Source organism: Anopheles stephensi, chromosome 3 (assembly GCF_013141755.1).
Source record: "Anopheles stephensi strain Indian chromosome 3, UCI_ANSTEP_V1.0, whole genome shotgun sequence".
Lineage (NCBI taxonomy): Eukaryota > Metazoa > Arthropoda > Insecta > Diptera > Culicidae > Anopheles > Anopheles stephensi.
Window position 1 is genome coordinate 6498505 of NC_050203.1, and position 8985 is coordinate 6507489.

At 43.0% G+C, this 8985-nt stretch overlaps 1 non-coding gene across 1 annotated transcript; it reads right to left on the minus strand.

The window, feature by feature from the left end:
* Positions 1 to 7635: 7635 nt before the first annotated feature.
* Trnak-cuu lies at positions 7636 to 7708 on the minus strand. The gene has a single exon. It is a non-coding gene; the product is annotated as a tRNA-Lys (tRNA).
* Positions 7709 to 8985: the final 1277 nt, after the last annotated feature.

Genomic DNA, 8985 nt, shown 5'->3' on the forward strand with positions numbered 1-8985 from the left:
ATTCTCCATCGGAAATAGTTTTGCTTTTATTACAGGGCTTGCTATCCATATAATGGATTCGTTGAACCATATTGGAGAATTTTTCAAATAAATAGTGGCATATTCCAAACCCGATGTGGAATTTTACAATCAAATAATGGAATTCTGCATATAATTAGCAGAAATTTGTATTGCAGTTGTGACATTTCGTAATTAGCGGTAGAGCTTTATGCCAATATTTCTTTCTAATTTTTGTATAAACACATTCAAATTTGATTGATAAGGCTTAATGATGTGAACAAACTATTCAATAATACTTTACCAATTTCACAGTATGACAAAATCGGATCAAACCCTCGGCAAAAAATTCACAGCTTGTTTCAAAGATCCACAGCCGCGTCTTGCTGTAAAATTCCATAGCAAAGTTCCGCAACGAGCTTGCAGTATTCCCCAATCGATTTGAAACTTACTTCGAATTGATTCAACGAATCTCTCCTCTGGATAGACCCTTTGTACGGTCAAAGTGATAATACTTTAAGGCCAGCTTTCTTAGAGAAACTCTTTTCCCGTTTTACATCATTCTTCCTCCAAAAGTAAAGCACACTGATCGTATCATTCGCGATAAAATCTCAAAACAAACAGTTTTGCAACCAACGTCACCCCCAGTGGTGCAATACCTGCATCAACGAATATATTTTATTCTTTACTGCTTTCCGGGTAAGGAAAACCCCTCTTTAATCACCTACCGAATAAACCCAAGCCAAACAAAAAAGCAAAGCGCAGAACCTCATCAACAAAGCGGCGATGACCATGACAAAAAGTGCCAGCCATGTAACGGTGCATGATCAGCGTGACTTTATGGCATGCATTTAAAGAAATGACACTTACGAAGCTCCCGGAATGCAGCCAAGCCAAGGGCAAGACCAGCTGTTGGTTTCCTAATTAAATCACTGGCCCAACCGGCACAATGGTGCGTTAAAAGTGTTAAGGTGCATTTCCGCGAGTTTCCCGCCAGGTGGGAGAGAGAGATATCGAGAGCGATGGTGATCGTAAACAATCAGATTTGTGTTGTTCCTCCCGCTAACGAAGCTCAATGAGCCGTACACGCGCGCCTCTTAATGTAAGCCGCACAGCAAAACATGTTCGCCCCCGAGCCGTATGTTTATCATTTATAATCCCTATCGAAGCCACGAATTGAGCGCATCTTTTGGCGGGTTTGAAATAAAATGATAGGAACAACAACAACAACAACAAAAACAATAGTCAGAAACAAACAACCCAACCGAGCCCCAAACGAGTGAAGGAAAACTGCATCACGCTCGCCATGCGGACGGACGACGAAACAGCGGCCACAAACACACCGCAGGAAAAACGCACACGGGAACACGATCACACGCCAGGGGAGGTAGAGGGGGGGAGGGGGAGGAGGGCGAAAAGAAAAAGCACCAATAAAAAATATATAAAACTATTTAAAATTTTTACTTGGCCAACCAAGCGAGGAAACAAAATGGCTCTATAGAAAAATTGTGTTGCACGGCATGGCATCCCTCCCCATCAGCGGCTCGGACCGGCCATCGCAGATGGGGGTGATGAGAAGGTACACTTGGGAAGTGTTGGGGATGAAAGAGGGGAAAAGGGAGGTAAAGGTGGTGGGCTGGAAGGGAAAGAGAAAATAACAAAACAAATGCACGCAACATAGTTTACAACATTGCGGCGTGTCGTGCGGCGTTTTGTGTCCATCCACGGTGCCATTGTTTTCTCGTACGTGTGCGTGTGTGTGTGCGCGTCCGCGTGTTCTGGCTTGCACACACCGAGACGCCCGATTTTCAATGTTGTCCCCACACACCCTCCCTTCCTTTGCACCCAACTCCATCCCCCCACCCCCAGTCGGAATCCGAATGGCAATTTGTTTCAGGTGGAAATGCTGCTGCACAAAAGGCAACCGACAGCAAACAACCAAACTCATGGCCACATTCGGCTATAATATTTTCCTTTATTTGCACCGCACATTACTGTTATTGTTTCGCAGCAGCGGTGATGAGGATGATGATGATGCACCGGTGTAGTGCATTTCCTGCGCGTTGTGCGAATTAATTTCACCTGCAGCACGGCGGCGGCACATGGTTTAAGGTTGATGCGCTTGTCCTCACCAACGAAACGTAGGTTTGCCAGTGCGTAGCGGAGATTTTGGCATCCGTCGTGGACCATGATTGTCCGCAATGCCCTGATTGCGCCAATAAAACCTTCTGACATGTAGTGCTGAGTGAAAACCATCGTCCAAATAGCTCGTTGATCGTCAACAGTCGCTTTGGGGGAAAGGAAAATAATGAAACCGAATTTAAAATGAGGCTGCCTAAGTGAGTAATCAGGTCTCGGAGTCAGAGTTTTATTTAATGTTTTAATATAAAAAATTAAACTAATTGCCAAATTCCCGTCTGACGAGCACGAAGTTGAAAAAGCCCATGCAACAGTCGTTCATATTCCATTGGAACTTTGGAACTGAAGGGATCTGACTAGCAGCCAATAAGAAATTAAATTATCTTAAAAGAGCTACTAATATGGATGGTCCTACCATTGTCACCTCTTCCATCGGGCCGCCGTTAGCAAACTCAAGCAAATCATAAGGACAAATCATAATTTTTAATTAACCGCAACCTTAACCTAATACTCTTTAATAATCTAGCCAACGTTCACCATTGCACCGATAATAGGAATTTTTAAACTTGAATTTAAACTGTTGCATTACAAGAAAAACGACTTTCCGGTGCTCCCAATTAAAGGTCCTCGGTGTGTCCTCGACCTACCGTTCAACGACGCTCTCAATTGAACGTTACGAACAGGTGAAATACATTACCGCAACCCTCGAGGAAGAACCTCGAGCTCGATCATCCCAACAGGCAGGACCAAAGCAAACAAAGCGTCCCGAAAGGAAATAACTCACTCCGCGAATGAGGCGCACAACGACGAAACATTCCAATCCTTGTGCGGCGTAACGTCCCATTCATCCTCCGAAAGGGCAGGGAATTAAGTTTTAAAGACGACACATCGAAGACAACCGTCCCATCTACGTCATTAGCCGTAACCCTCGTGCGCGCCACTTAAGCGAAAAGATGATAACGCCGAAAGGATACTCCCTTTTTTCGGTTCCGTTTTTCTTGCTTCGGCACACTGTACGATGACCTCGATCGCAAGCGCTGGCAGCCGTCGTCGACCTCGATCGCAACCGGATCTTTAGGACGGAAGCGCTCGCAGGACATAGCACGCCACGCACAGGGATAAATGTGCGTCCTTCGGCAGCCGGACACACGCGTCCGCCTGGTGCAGGTGCAAGCCCGCTTTCCCTTTTGGTCCCTTTCTGTTGTGCCTTGGTGTGCATTATATATTTTTTAATTAATAATGATACGGTTGCTTCCCCTGGGTGCTTTGGTCACCATTTGTCTTTGGTCCCCTTTTTTTGTTGGTAAGGGTCTTCGGGTTTCCGACCAAAGGTGCCAATTGCCGGAAGAAACGATGAGTGGCGAATGCGACTGACGTTTAATAAATGACTTAGTCCGAGCCACGGTTGCGGACAGCCGTAGCGGGGGACCCATTCTATTCCACTCGATCGGGAGATTACGATCGCCCAAGTAGCCTCCAAGGAGCTTTCAGGAGGGGAGGTTTTTTTTGGGAAACATTTCACGATCACTTTACGGTAGAAATTGCGGGATGGAGGGCTGTAGATTGATATGGTTCTTACGATGGCTCATTGGCTCCCTTGCGTGGTCCCTTGCGTACGAGGCACAAGGTCACCGTACCGGAACGGTGGATGCGACCGACAAACGCAGCACATCGGCAATTACTGATCGATATCAGTGGAAAAGTAGCGTTGCACGATCGTGATCTCCCGTCGGGTCGGTTGGATAATAAGTGTGCGAAGGAAACGAACCTTGACCAGGGCCGCCAAAACGATCTACGGTCGTCCAGTGGGGCAAATGACATACGACCGTGTGCCTTTGAAGTAGGGATAGTTTTTAGGGGTTACGTTGGAGAAGTCTTTTAAACTTCAGGAGAACGAAGCCGAACTATTCTCTACCTTAACCTAGAAGTCTTAAAACAACCAGATATTGTCTTATATCTACAAATATCGATTAAAACGAAGCATGCTAACATCATGTTAAAGTCACGTTCCTTTTGCTGTCAATATGCTCTTTAGGATCTGCTGAACCTTCGCAATCACTGTCGCACATCATCATCAGCCACAGAACCTTGTCAACAAACCCCGTTAAGCAGAAAACTTTTCTGTTTGGGTTAGACGAATCCGGAGGGGGTTTTTTTCTTCACTCACTTCCTTCCTAGCTAGCAGCCACCCGTTTTAAGTGTAACGAAATGCAAATTTATCCTATCCCTTGTAAAGTGTTTCTTATTTTCTTCCGTATTGCGAGATGGAGGCTTCACAAACATAAGGCACAACTTCAGGACGCCAGACGCCTATTCCGGGTAGTCACTTTACACCATCGAATTTTTGATCCCATTTTTTGGTTTTTGTCACCCTTTTTTTTGCTTTGTTAAGAAGCTCAGCAGTTTTTTTTGGTTTGGTTTGTTTGATGCCTTCTGTTAAGAAAGTGAGGCTAGAAAAAGTATACATCACACTTCGGTGTGGGTTTTTTTGCTGTCAGTCAACGATCATTGCTGGGTCGAAAGGCTGATGTTGAAGTTGATAAAGCATACCAAGGCAAATACTGTCAAGGCGTGATTTCGTCCTGACCCTTTAATCGCGAAGAAAGTTGATGAACTGGGCTGATGGTAGTATTTAATTCATGCAAGATGAACTCTTGATGGTTTAAATAAGGCTTTAAAACATAGATATCATATCCTTTAGCTACTTAAAATTTTTGAAGCAATGAAATGTTTAAAGAAAATATAAGACCAACTGATTATTTCCTACAGATGTACATCTATTTTTCGACGGATCAAAGATTCTGTTGTCTGAGCCAAAGACAAAGGTCATGTGAAAATATTATACAAGGTTCCTTATGGAGAACGGGGCCAACTAAATGATCAAGACTGCCAGAGAAGATTTCCCTAGGGGCCCCAAGTATTCAAGTTTTCATTCTCGGGGTTCCAAACATCTGCTACGCTCGTAACATGATCCCTGATGAATTTCATGATTTCATTTACCCTGGATTTTGGTCTGGATTACCGGCAAATTATCTAAATATTTGTCAAATATTGACCAAATTTTGTTAAATGACTTTGGTCAGAATAAGGCTGTCGTTAGAAAGCCAAACACTTCAAGAAATCATATGCTTTATGACAATTGCTGCGAAGGGTCAACATCTTAAGCTTTGAACAGATTATTACAGCATTTGAAAGTATAAAGTCGGAGCAACATACAGGAAAACAGCTGAAATCAACTAGCGAAATAAGAGAGTACCTTCCGTTGGCGTTGCTACGTATAATAATTCAGAAATAAAATAAGAAGCTTCCAAGCTCACACACCACCCAACGCAGATGTACACAATCTCGCTTTACCTAATAAAAAGTCAAACCTCATGCCGAGTAGTTTTCCGACCACAAACCAAAATGAGCCACTTCGATGGTTAATGGTCTCCTTTTGGCCCGCATTATTTTCACCACAGAAAAAAACCTATAAACTCACTAGTTTTATATTCCACCCAAAGTTTATCCGCAATGTTCTGGCTTTATTTTTATGTCTTAATTTGTCTCGAAAAAAACACACACACACACATACATCAGATGCACCACGGTTGGCGCAATGTGTTCGCCGCGACCATCGGCACACAAATAAGCCCAGCCCGGAACCAACCCGAGCAGACAATTGCTCATTTCATATTTCCATTTTTACTGTAAATTAAAAAAGAGGTTAAACGACGTCTTTTACGGCCCGTGTGTGAGAATGATTCTCACGGAAAGGGGGGGGGGGGGGGTGAGGTGGAAAATCGTTCGGGAAAACTCGTAAAGCAGCTAGTAGCAGCACTTTCGGTGTACAAACAAGGCCAGCAGTCCGGGGCGGCCCGTATATGGCAAATAAAAATCAAATTAGAAGGATAATATTCCGCTCGTAAAGCGTTTGTTTCGAGAGGCACCACAACAACGCACCGCTAAAAATGCACACAACAAAAAAACAAACCAACAACATCAGCCGGGAAAAGAAGGGGGCCGCTCGGTTTTCGGTGTAGTAATCTGGCTGAGAATAAAAATACTTCGATACGGCCACATGGTCATGGTGGAGCGTATCGCGGCGCGCCATGCATACTATTCACGCAATGGTGCGCCGTTCGTTGCCGCAGGGTTTAAGCAAGGGTGGCATCGCGAAGAGATTAATAAAAATTTTATATTTTACGATCAAAGTCGATCGTAAAAGTGAGCCAATCCTGGGGTGGAATGGGGAGGATTTGGGGTTGGAAAAGGGAAGAGAACATCAATGGAAATCTGCCAACCGCAAGCCGTAAACCGTCGAGCAGCGAATAAATTGTATCCCCGAGCATAAGGAATAAGCACAAATTAATTAAGCGCACGGGGCTCACTAACACTCATTCGAGCCCTCAAGCAATCCTAAAGTCGTTTGTAAATTTATCGGAAGAAAAACAAAACCCACGGAAACATTCGCCACCACCATAAAAGAAACAAATACAAAACTCCTAATTCTGCACAATCGTTCAATCGTGCAACCAAGGACACCAGGCTCCAACTCTGAAACACACACGCACAGAGGATTGAATGGAACGGTTGACGGTGGTTTTGTTGCTAATCTTCTCAAAAGCTTTTTATTCCTTAGCACACACCCATAAAACGTGCGTCCCGTCTGTGCGGGCTAGGCCGCTATGGCCCGGTTGATAGTTTCTAATTCAATAAAGATAGAGTGAGCATAAATTTGTTTGCTGCAGATTTATTGGTCACAAACGGTTGCGTAGCGTAAAGGGGACGATGCTGCAGGACGAACGAAACTTTTTTTCTTCGGAATGGGAAGGGTGTAATAAATCATGGCAGAATAAAGAAGAGGTGGAAATCAATCCATAAACAAGAGGAAAAAAATAGAAAAACCCTGAACGAAATACATATAAATCTGTTGCAAAATGTATGTAAAAGAAAATATAAATGTAAAAGAAAATAATTGAAATTAAAATACTTTATCTGAAGGAAAAGAGGAAAGAATGAAATTATAACAAAATAAAAACCATTTATAAATAATTTAAAACTAATAGGAAAAATAGAAAAAAGCTGAAACAAATTAAGTAAAATTGAAGAAGCGAGCAGAAAACAAGCAGTAAAATACATTTCAAATAAAGCCAAAAATAAACTCAACAAACCAAATAAAAAAAGAATAGTAGAAATAGGAAAAAGAAAACCCAATGGGCAATTAATTTAAAAACTATCAGAAAATAACAAAATAAATCAAAATATTTTTAGACAATAAAATTAAGACTAAAAAATAAATAACAGCTTTAAAATTAAACAAAAATAAATAAAAGGAAACACAAAAGATTCAAAATTAAATAAGGGATAGGAAATCAGCAAGAAAGAACAGAGAACTGATATTCATCCGTAACTAAGCTAAATTATTTAAACATTTTGAGACAAAAAAAATACAAAAAGCACGAGGAAGAATTAAGTAATCAAATAGAATAAAAATGAACACTAAAAAATCTTCTTGTGCGCCCAACGTGGGGCTCGAACCCACGACCCTGAGATTAAGAGTCTCATGCTCTACCGACTGAGCTAGCCGGGCTTGTGTTCGTATTTCTCCACTTCTAATAATATCTTTTCGACCGTTTCATCTGCAACCGAGCCGAGCTGTCTGTGGCCACCGATCCAACTTGAAAGGGGTTGAGTTTGTTTTTGGTCGCGCAATAATCATTTCCACTAATTAAAACCCACTTGTACATAACGTCTTCAAACAACACACACACACCCCAACCATCATCAACATCAGCACCACCCGTCAGAGTATCAAGAAACGCTTGATAATCATAAAATTTGCATCCCAACCCTCGTAGTCGTGTTGCTGGCTCAAGACGCTTTTGATGTATGACATCTGATTTTTCATCGTGATAAAAATGAAACATTACACCGTACGCAACCAATTACAGGTGGTGGCGTTATTATTAAGGAAAATCTTGAAAAAGTATCATGATCTTTCGCCCTTCGCACTTTGCCAGCCAGCCGGCGTTCAGGTGCGATGTTGCGTGCGTAGAACCTATCAAGATACTCTCTCTCTCTCTCTCTCTCTCGCAAACTTATATTTACCCAAAGGTCTAGTGGTCTGTGCAGTGTAAGTGTTATTTAAATTTCTTTTTTTGCTTTTCCTCCTCGCTTAGCTCCATCCACCGCTAACCGCTTTTCCTTTTATCACAAGAGTTTCTGAGAATGAGAGGAAAATCTTCCGCGAAGGGTGTGCTCGTTATCTTCGGCGCCGTAAGTACCGGCTACCATGTGCACTAGTAGCGACCGTTCTTCACAAGCAATCGAAGAAGCCCTTGGAGTTTGGGTACTTCTGCAAATGAACCACTCCAATCGCGCGCCCTTGCTGTCAAAGCTGTCAAAGAAAAATGACCCAAAATGAGAGGGACACTGCCCGGGAACAACCGCGTCATTAACCGCAGCAGCTAAGCGAATTCGAATTAATTATCGCACAATCGCGCAACAAGATAAAACACATCCGACACACACACACACAAATCTCTTTGGATGCAAGCAGCGATTCCCAGGGCGATTCTTCCTTGCATACATTTTCTTCCCATCGTACCCAAGGTGTGTGATAAGGGACGCTGTTCGGAGGATCATTAATGTAATGGTATGTACATGTAATCCCGGTGCCGAAAGATCCTTGTTGCATTCAGTTTTCCTGCTGCTGGTAGTGACTTGTGACATTCGGCCCAGGATAGCCGGGAACACCAAACGTTAACAAACTTGCCGGATTGCCGGAAGCCGCATCAGCTTCCCTTGCGAGCATTGGACACTTAAGCACATTAACCTGCGAGCGATTGACGGGAATTGGGAATGTGT